The sequence below is a fragment of the Myodes glareolus genome, chromosome X (assembly GCF_982192425.1).
Source record: "Myodes glareolus chromosome X, mMyoGla1.1, whole genome shotgun sequence".
Lineage (NCBI taxonomy): Eukaryota > Metazoa > Chordata > Mammalia > Rodentia > Cricetidae > Myodes > Myodes glareolus.
In genome coordinates, this window is record NC_142053.1 from 52073917 (window position 1) to 52083098 (window position 9182).

General features: G+C 40.2%; 1 non-coding gene across 1 annotated transcript; it reads right to left on the reverse strand.

The window, feature by feature from the left end:
* Window positions 1-448: 448 nt before the first annotated feature.
* Trnaa-cgc (transfer RNA alanine (anticodon CGC)) lies at window positions 449-520 on the reverse strand. The gene has a single exon. It is a non-coding gene; the product is annotated as a tRNA-Ala (tRNA).
* Window positions 521-9182: the final 8662 nt, after the last annotated feature.

Sequence of the window (9182 nt, forward strand, 5' to 3'; positions counted from 1 at the left end):
CCAGGACGTCGCCCGGGCGCCATTTGAAAATGGTCGCCATAATGACCCTGGTTTCTATGACAACCGCAATGCTGCCTCCCCTGTAGTAACCAGGAATGGATCCGCCCAGACCTCCCTTTCTTTCTTTCAAAGCAAGAACTCTTCTCGCGTTTTTTCCCCCAAGAAAGCACACCCATTAGAGAAAGTGTCACCACTACGAAAGCACAGCTTTCCTTTTTTTGTTCGATCTGTGAACAAAATATATCCCTGGAAGCATGACCACGTTCTACTCACCAGACCATGGCGGTGTCTATGTAAATGTCGTCATAAAGATGAACATTGTTGTCACGGTGACAAATGAGCAATATCATCCAATAATTAGCTATGCATATATGACCTCATCACGAGAATTTAAAGTCTGGAACAGAAACATTCTGAAAAGAAAAGTCAAAGTTTAAAAGTACGGCTTTGGAGATGCCGGGGCTCGAACCCGGGGCCTCATATATGCGAAACATGTGCTCTACCTCTGAGCTACATCCCCACACCTGTTAACAGGCTGATCAAAGCACATATGAATTCAGAGAGACTTAGCCAACATTCAGAGAGTCTGCAAGGGTCTGCATCAGATCCTTTGAGTATATTGGATTCCAGGTTAAGTTTAGTGTTTTGATAGGATTCATGGTACTTTTGTTGGTTGAGAAAACAATCTATTTTCAATCGAAGAAATAATAATAACAATAAAAATAATAACAACAATAATAACAACAAATCTTATGCCCTTTGAAGCAAGGCAAGCTAACAATGAATGGTACTTTGAATTACTCAGTCTCATCAATTTTATTTCAACTTTACCTTGAAGGATTGGCTCAACATGCCAGCATCATGTGGAATTAATAAGTATATGTTGCTGACTAGTGATATGCGGTCATATCTGAGAGTATGAGAGGCTTCCTGAATCTCTCCCTATCATACCTCCATTCTCTTTTAAAACATGCCTTAGCTTTCAGGACTTGAAAGCCATTTTTTTCTAATCTTGGTCAGGCTGTTCATTTTGTTTAATAACTTTCTTAATATGTGTTGTAGCTATTGATTCATAAAACCCTAAGGTGCTGACACTTTCTGCATGTTTATGCATCTCACCACATGCTTTGTAAGTTTCAAAAGTGAGCGGTTTTCTGAAATATGTCCCCCTTTTCACACATCATCTAGTATATGTCTCAATATAAAAATAATTAAATAAATATTGTATTTAAATATATGTTCAGATGAGTGACAAAAGTGAGTATTTTTAAGAAGAAAACAATCTATCTTGTTTCATTTTACATACCAATCCAAGTTTCCGCTCCCTATCCTCCTCCCATTCCCTCCACTTAACCTCCCACCCCACCTTCATCAACTCCTCAGAGAGAGTCAGGTTCATTGCCCAGAGGAAGGACCAAGGCCCTCCCCACTATATCCAGGCTGAGCAAGGTATCCATCCAAAGATAATGGGTTCCAAAAAGTCAGTCCACCAGCAGGGATATATCCAGGTGCCACTGCAGTTGGCCCTGCAGTCTGGCCCAGTCATAAACTGTCACCCACATTCAGAGGGTCCAGCTTGGTCCTATGCTGGTTCCTTCCCTGTCTGGCCAGAGTTGGTGAACTCCCATCAGCTCAGGTAAGCTGTTTCAGTGGGTGTACCAGTTCATACCCAGAGAGTATGAACTCTGCTCATATTCTCACTTCTCCCACTCTTCAACTGGAAACAATTAATAAATAATCCCTGAGAAGATTGCAGACTATAGAAGACTGAGTCTACAATTAAGACATTGCTTAACCTCAACACTTATTGGAATACTACAAAGAATGATATCAAAAGAGGGCTTTAATATATAACTTCTAGATAAAGACAAGGAGTGATGGTAAACAGGTAGAGCTAGTGTGGGAGAATGAGAGCTACCTAAATAAAATGAAGACAAAAGAAAAAAAGAGAGGGATGGAGGGATGGAATCAAAGGTAAATGAGGGCAAGGGAAGAGCAATACCATTTCAGTGCTGACTGTGGTCTAGGTCTGAGGCGTTAGTGGATGAGTACTGATACACAAATGACCAAGAAGTAACAAAATATGAGTCGGTGTATCTCTGTGAGCCATGATTCTTTTGTGTTATCCTTCAGTCTGGGAATCTTCCTTCCATTTTATTCATAATAGATTTCCCCATAATATATCCTGATTATAATTCCCCTTCACTCTACTCCTCCCAGTTCCGTTCCACCTTCCCTTCTATCAGGATCCACTCTGTTTCTCTCTCTCAGTAGAAAATAGCAGGCTTCTAAGAGGTAACAGCAAAGCAAACAAAATAAATTAGAATAAGACTTGAAAATACAATTATCAAATAGAAATTGGATGAGGCAAACGAACAGGAGAAAAGGAGACCACAAGAAGATCCAAGAATCAGAGACCCACTTGTTCACACACTCAACGGCCCTATAAAAATACAAATAAAATTTTTCCTAAAATTCTGAAAGGGATAATATATACATTGAAGACCTGGTGCATGCTTGCTGCTTTGGTCTCTTTGAGCTTCTGTGAGTTGATTTAGAGGGACTTGTACTCCAGACGGTACTCAATCTACCTCCAATTCCAAATAAAGCACTTTCAGCATATACTCCAAGGACACTTCAGCATACCACAAGGACACTTCTATGTGATAGTTTTATGTTATCTTATTCTAATTAATTTTGTTATTTTTTAAATTTATTTATTTATTAAAAATTTCCACCTCCTCCCCACCTTCCTTTTCCCTCCCTCTCTCCCCTCTCTCTCCTGTCCTAAGAGCAGCCAGGGTTCCGTGCCCTGTGAGAAGTCCAAGGACCTCTCCGCTCCATACAGGTCTATGAAGGTGAGTGTCCAAACAAACCAGGCTCCCACAAAGCCAGTCCATGCAGTAGAATCAAAACCCAGTGCCATTATCCTTGGCTTCTCAGTCAACCTTCATTGACAGCCACATTCAGAGAGTCTGGTTTGATCACATGGTCCATCAGTCCCACAACAGCTGGCCTTGGTGAGCTCCCATTAGGTCAGTCCCACCATCTCAGTGGGTGGACGCACCCCTTGTGGTCCTAACTTCCATTGTTTTTATCTCTTAGGAGCCCATTATTTTCTAATAAGAATCAGCAAGGGGATGGACCTGAATGGCATGGGAAGAGGGGAGGAACTGGGGAGATTAAAGGGAGAGGTGCTGTGGGAGTTCCTTCAGCTCCTTCAGCCAATCGCCGCTGAGTTACCAGCCCATTGGGGCGTGGTCTCTCTCCCTTTAAAAAAAGCAACGGCTGTCCTCCACTCTGTCTTTTTCTTCCGGCTCCGTTTCCGGCCCCTGGACTCCTTTCCTGTTCGCGCGGAGGGGCTGTTGTCTGGGACGGTAATCTGTAAGTTTTTTCCCCTTTGAATAAATAACCATTCTATTAATCATAATTCCAAACTGGTGTGGGATTGTCTGTGACTTACGCCTTCATCTGGCGCCCCACGTTTGGTTGTAGAACCCCCCCTTCCCCCCCCACTCAACTGCTTGCTACCAGCTCGGCTAGTCACGAGACCTCCCTCAGCTGTGGCCTGTGCCCTGTATGTGGAGCCAGCAGTTCAATTAAACCCCACGCCTCCCAAGCTCCACAGGCTCGGGACAATCTCTGCAAGCCTGGTTTGCTCTTTTCTGAGTTGTTTTTAAATTTCCCTTGTAAGTGCGGTGCTTTAGTGGCGTGAATCAGAACAACTCGGTCACGTGGAGGCATACGCGGCTTCCGGGTTGCTCTTTTCTACCCCTGGATTCTGGGTTTCTGGTTCCGTGTATGGAATTGATTTAATTAAACTTTCTTTCTTGAGCAACTTATATTTCCTAGTTTTTAACAAATACTAAGGCAGACACTGAAACAGGACCTGTTTAAGTCACCTTTGCAGTGGTTCTAGTCGCAACTTGGCAACAGCGCCGCCAACTAGACAAGAGGTAATATGGCAGTTTTTGTTTCCAACGCCAATTTTACTGTTTTCTTTATTAATACAATGGATTATGTCATGCAAGGTTTATATGACTATGGGAATATATTAATTTACTTGTTACTAGGTTTCAGTTTTCTTTTCAATATTTTATCATTAAGAAAGATACGATTTTTACGGACTAATATTGAACAACTAGTTGAAAGGATTAAAATTATTGAAAATCAGGGGTTATCTGAACAAGTGGATACTATGATAGACAAAATTGACTCCATGTCCAAGGGTACTAGGAAGTTACCTGAAAGGGTACAGGCTGTTGAATTTGACGTTCAGACGTTACCACAAAGTTTTGATAAGGTAACAGGTAGAATGAACCTCCAGAATGGGAACCAAAAAACTGATACCTTAGTGAAATTACTAGAAACACGGGTAGGTCAGGAGATTCAGGATTTAAGGGATACAATGATAAAAAGATTAGAAATGATTGAAGAAACTATTGGAGCTGGTGAACAGAGTAAGAAGGCACAAGGACAGGATACAATGCCACCACCAGCTGTTAGAACTGGCTTACCCAGGGTCCTAACAACATACCCTGTAATTTATTCTGACAAAGGGTTAACTTCCAAAGGCTCAAAGGGAGTTAAAGAAGCTAGATGGACACCAATAGCAATGAATGATTTAAAAGAAATTAAGCAAGCTGTCGTTAACTTTGGCTTGCACTCTGCATTTGTTAAGGAAATGATAAGGACTTGGGCTTCTAATGTCAGAGCTACCCCCCATGATTTCTCTCAGCTAGTGTCTGCAGTTTTAGATGATGGGCCTTCCTTGATGTTTGGAATTTATTTCAGAGAAGAATCCAAACATATGGAACAGCAAGGAAGAGCAAAAGGTGTGGAGGTTTCCCAAGATCAAATTCTTGGTGTAGGAGCATATGCTGATCCACAGGTCCAAGCTCTTTATGATGAAGAAGTGCTGTCCTTATGTCACAAAGCAGCCTTGAATGCTTTGAATAGAATACAAGATCCAGCAAAAAGGGTCGAATCATATACCAGGGTTAGGCAGGGACAGAGAGAACCCTTTACTGACTTTGTGCAAAGATTAATTAAGGCTCTGAACATAGGGGTAACAGACCCAGAAGCTAGACGAATACTTCTTGAATCTCTAGCTTTTGAAAATGCAAATACTGAATGTAAAAAGATAATTGGGCCTTTAAGATCTAGATCAGCACCAATGGAAGAATGGATACAGCATACAATGAATGTTGAGATGTTTAGCTATAATGATGAATCCTGGGTAGGAGAAGCGATTTCCAAAGCTATGAGGAGACATCAAACTACCAGGTGTTTTAATTGTGGTAAATTAGGACATCTGAAAAGGGATTGCAGGCAAAGAAATCCTAGGAATAATATCTCCTCTGGGAATGACAAAAGTAGGAGATCTCAGCCTTCAGGTATATGCAGGAGATGCGGTAAAGGCTGACATTGGTCCAACGAATGCAGGTCAACAACAGACAGACAAGGCAACCCGATACCATCGGGAAACTCCTTGAGGGGCCTCTCGCAGGCCCCCAAGCCAAAAGTGGCCCAGTAATTCCCAGTTACAGTCGAAAATGTGTCTCACCAAGAAAATTAAAAACTCCAATGTCTGCCGTAAAAAGTAATACTGGTCTAAATGATGAATTACATGTGGAGAATGAGTCAAAAAATTCAGGAGGACAGAGTAAACGTATATTTTGGCAAACGTATATTAACGATCAAAGACCAAAGCTAAGAGTCTGTATAAATGGCATTTTTATTGAAGGCTTATTAGACACAGGTGCGGATGTAAGTATAATTACTCCAGAATCCTGGCATCCGAATTGGCCTCTTCATGAGGTAGAGGTTCAGTTCCTGGGAATTGGAACCCTATCTCGTGTAAAACAAAGCACAAGATGGGTGGAATGCATAGGGCCTGAAGGGCAAATAGGAAGATTAAGGCCATATATAGCAAATATTGCAATAAATTTATGGGGCCGTGACCTGCTACAGCAATGGAATACCCAGATTAACATTCCTGTAGTTCCAGGAACTCACAATTCTGGGAAGGATATAATGAGGTATTATGGAAAAAGGTCACCAGCCATTCAGGCTGTACAAGAACACACAGCCAATAGCAAACCTTTAGAGGTACCAACAGCCCTACCTTTAAAATGGCTAACTGAGAAGCCAATATGGATCAAGCAGTGGCCTCTAGCTGAAGATAAGTTACAGGCTTTGGAACAGCTGGTACAAGAGCAACTAGATGCTAACCATATTGAAGAATCAACCAGCCCTTGGAATTCTCCTGTGTTTGTTGTAAAAAAGAAATCTGGTAAATGGAGAATGGTGACAGATCTAAGAGCTGTCAACAAGGTAATTCAGCCTATGGGTCCGCTACAATCTGGAATTCCTTTGCCTTCTCTATTACCAAGAGGATGGCCTCTTATAGTTATTGATTTGAATGATTGTTTTTTCACTATACCTTTGCAAAAAATGGATAGAGAAAAATTTGCCTTCACAGTGCCTACTTATAATAATTCTCAGCCTACTAGGAGATATCAATGGACTGTCCTCCCACAGGGGATGCTCAATAGTCCCACATTGTGTCAATATTTTGTTAATAAGCCACTGGAAATAATTCGTAAGCAATTTCCCAAGTCCATAATTTATCATTACATGGATGACATTTTATTATCTGATTCAAATAAAGATATTTTGGAAAGTATGTTTGAAGAAGTAAAGAAAGTCTTGCCTAGGTGGGGATTACAAATTGCCCCTGAAAAGATTCAAAGAGGAGATTCTATTAATTACCTAGGCTACAGAATAGGGTTAGAGAAAATTCGAACACAAAAGGCACAAATTAGGAGAGACCGGTTACGGACTCTTAATGACTTCCAAAGATTGTTAGGAGATATTTCCAGTCTACGACCAGCTGTTGGGATAACACCTGATCTAATAGTTCATTTAAACAAAACCTTAGATGGTGATAAGGATTTGAATAGTCCCAGAAAATTGACAGTTGAAGCAGAAAAGGAACTGACAATGATTGAGGAAAAATTACAGGAGGCACATGTGGATAGGGTCAACCCGAATCTTAGTTCCATCCTAGTCATACTGCCTTCCAGAATTTCTCCTACAGGGATTTTAATGCAGAGGGAAGATATTATTTTAGAGTGGATATTTATACCTCATAAACCAAGTAAAAAATTAAAAACTTATGTAGAAAAGGTTTCAGAATTAATTATAAAAGGTAAACTGAGACTTCGTCAACTAGCAGGTATAGACCCAGCAGAAATTATAGTGCCTTTTACTACTGAGGAAATAAGAAAGTTATGGGAAGATAATGAACCATGGCAAAGAGCTTGTGCTAATTTTTTGGGAGAAATTAGCAGCAACTATCCCAAAAGTGATAGACTTAACCTCATAAAGAGAACTTCTTGGATTCTTCCTAGAATTGTACGTGATGCTCCAATAACTGGAGCTCGGACATTTTATACCGATGCAAATAAATCAGGGAAAGCAGGTTATAAATCGGAAGAATTGAGTAAGGTGGAACAAAGCCCTTATAATTCTGTCCAGAAGGCAGAATTATATGCCATTCTTATGGTGCTAAGGGATTTTAAAGAACCTCTTAATATAGTTACAAATTCACAATATGCAGAAAGAGTTATCTTGCATATTGAAACCGCTGAATTCATACCAGATGACACAGAGTTGACTTCATTGTTTATCGAGGTACAGGACATAATTAGGAATAGGCTTTGTCCAATGTACATAACACACATCCGGTCCCATACCGGTCTGCCTGGGCCTCTAGCACAAGGTAACGCTGAAATTGACCAATTATTGATTGGAAGCGTTCTGCAGGCCTCAGAATTTCATAAAAAACATCATGTCAATAGTAAAGGCTTAAAGAAAGAGTTTTCCATTACATGGCAACAAGCTAAGGACATTATAAAGAGATGTCCTACTTGTTCTTTCTATAATCAAACACCATTGCCTGCAGGGAGTAACCCAAAGGGTACTCAAAGGAATGAAATCTGGCAGATGGATGTGTTCCACTTTATGGAATTTGGTAAATTAAAATATGTACACCACACCATAGACAAGTATTCAGGTTTTCAATGGGCAACTGCCCTGAGCTCAGAAAAGGCTGATTCGGTAATCACACATTTATTGGAAGTTATGGCCATCATGGGTATACCTGCACAAATAAAGACAGACAATGGTCCAGCATATGTATCTAAGAAAATGAAACGCTTCTTTGCTTATTATAATATAAAACACGTTACAGGTATACCAAATAATCCTACAGGTCAGGCAGTTATAGAAAGATCAAATCGTACTATAAAGGATATGCTAAACAAACAGAAAGGGACGAAAGATACCCCCAGAAATAGATTGCATAATGCTTTATTAACCTTGAATTTTCTTAATGCTAATGAGAAAGGAACAACAGCAGCAGAGAGGCATTGGATAATGGAAAAAACTTCTGAACTAAACCAACCTGTTTATTTCAAAGACGTGCTGACCTCTCAATGGAAGCCAGGAGATGTGCTACGTTGGGGAAGGGGTTTTGCTCTTGTTTCCACAGGAGAAGAAAAATTGTGGATGCCATCAAAATTAATAAAGGTTCGATTTGAAGAGGAGAAACCTCTTGGAAAGGAGAAATGACAGCATCTACAATGATGATAACCGTACAGGTGGTAAGAAAAGCATATAGAATGGGGGCAGGGTTCTGTTCTTATCTCCACAGGAAAACACTGATCTTTGAAAAGTTCAAGGGACCCTGGATATTTGAATACTGACAGATGGAAAATAACGGCCCAATAGGGACTATCAAGAAAACTGAATAGGTTCTGTAAGTACCATATACTAAATCATATTTCTAAATTTATAGAGCTGGTTTTAGAGTTGGACTCTGGCTCAGTCCCTCTCTAATTCCAAGCCTGTTGTTTAAAGAAAAACCCAGAGTTTCTGGAGTTTCTGTCTCATGTCAAGAGCCGTGATATGGGACAGAAAGAAATATGAGTTTAGAAAACATCTTTACTTTTCTTCATATCTATCATACCTTCATTAAATATATCTATCATGTCTCTCATTGAATATAGGTATTCATGTATATGTCTATATAATTAATGTTTAAGTTTTCCACAATGAACAATGAGTTTTTCCTACAGTGACATTTGAAGTTTCCAGGAAGAAGATGAGGCCCCATA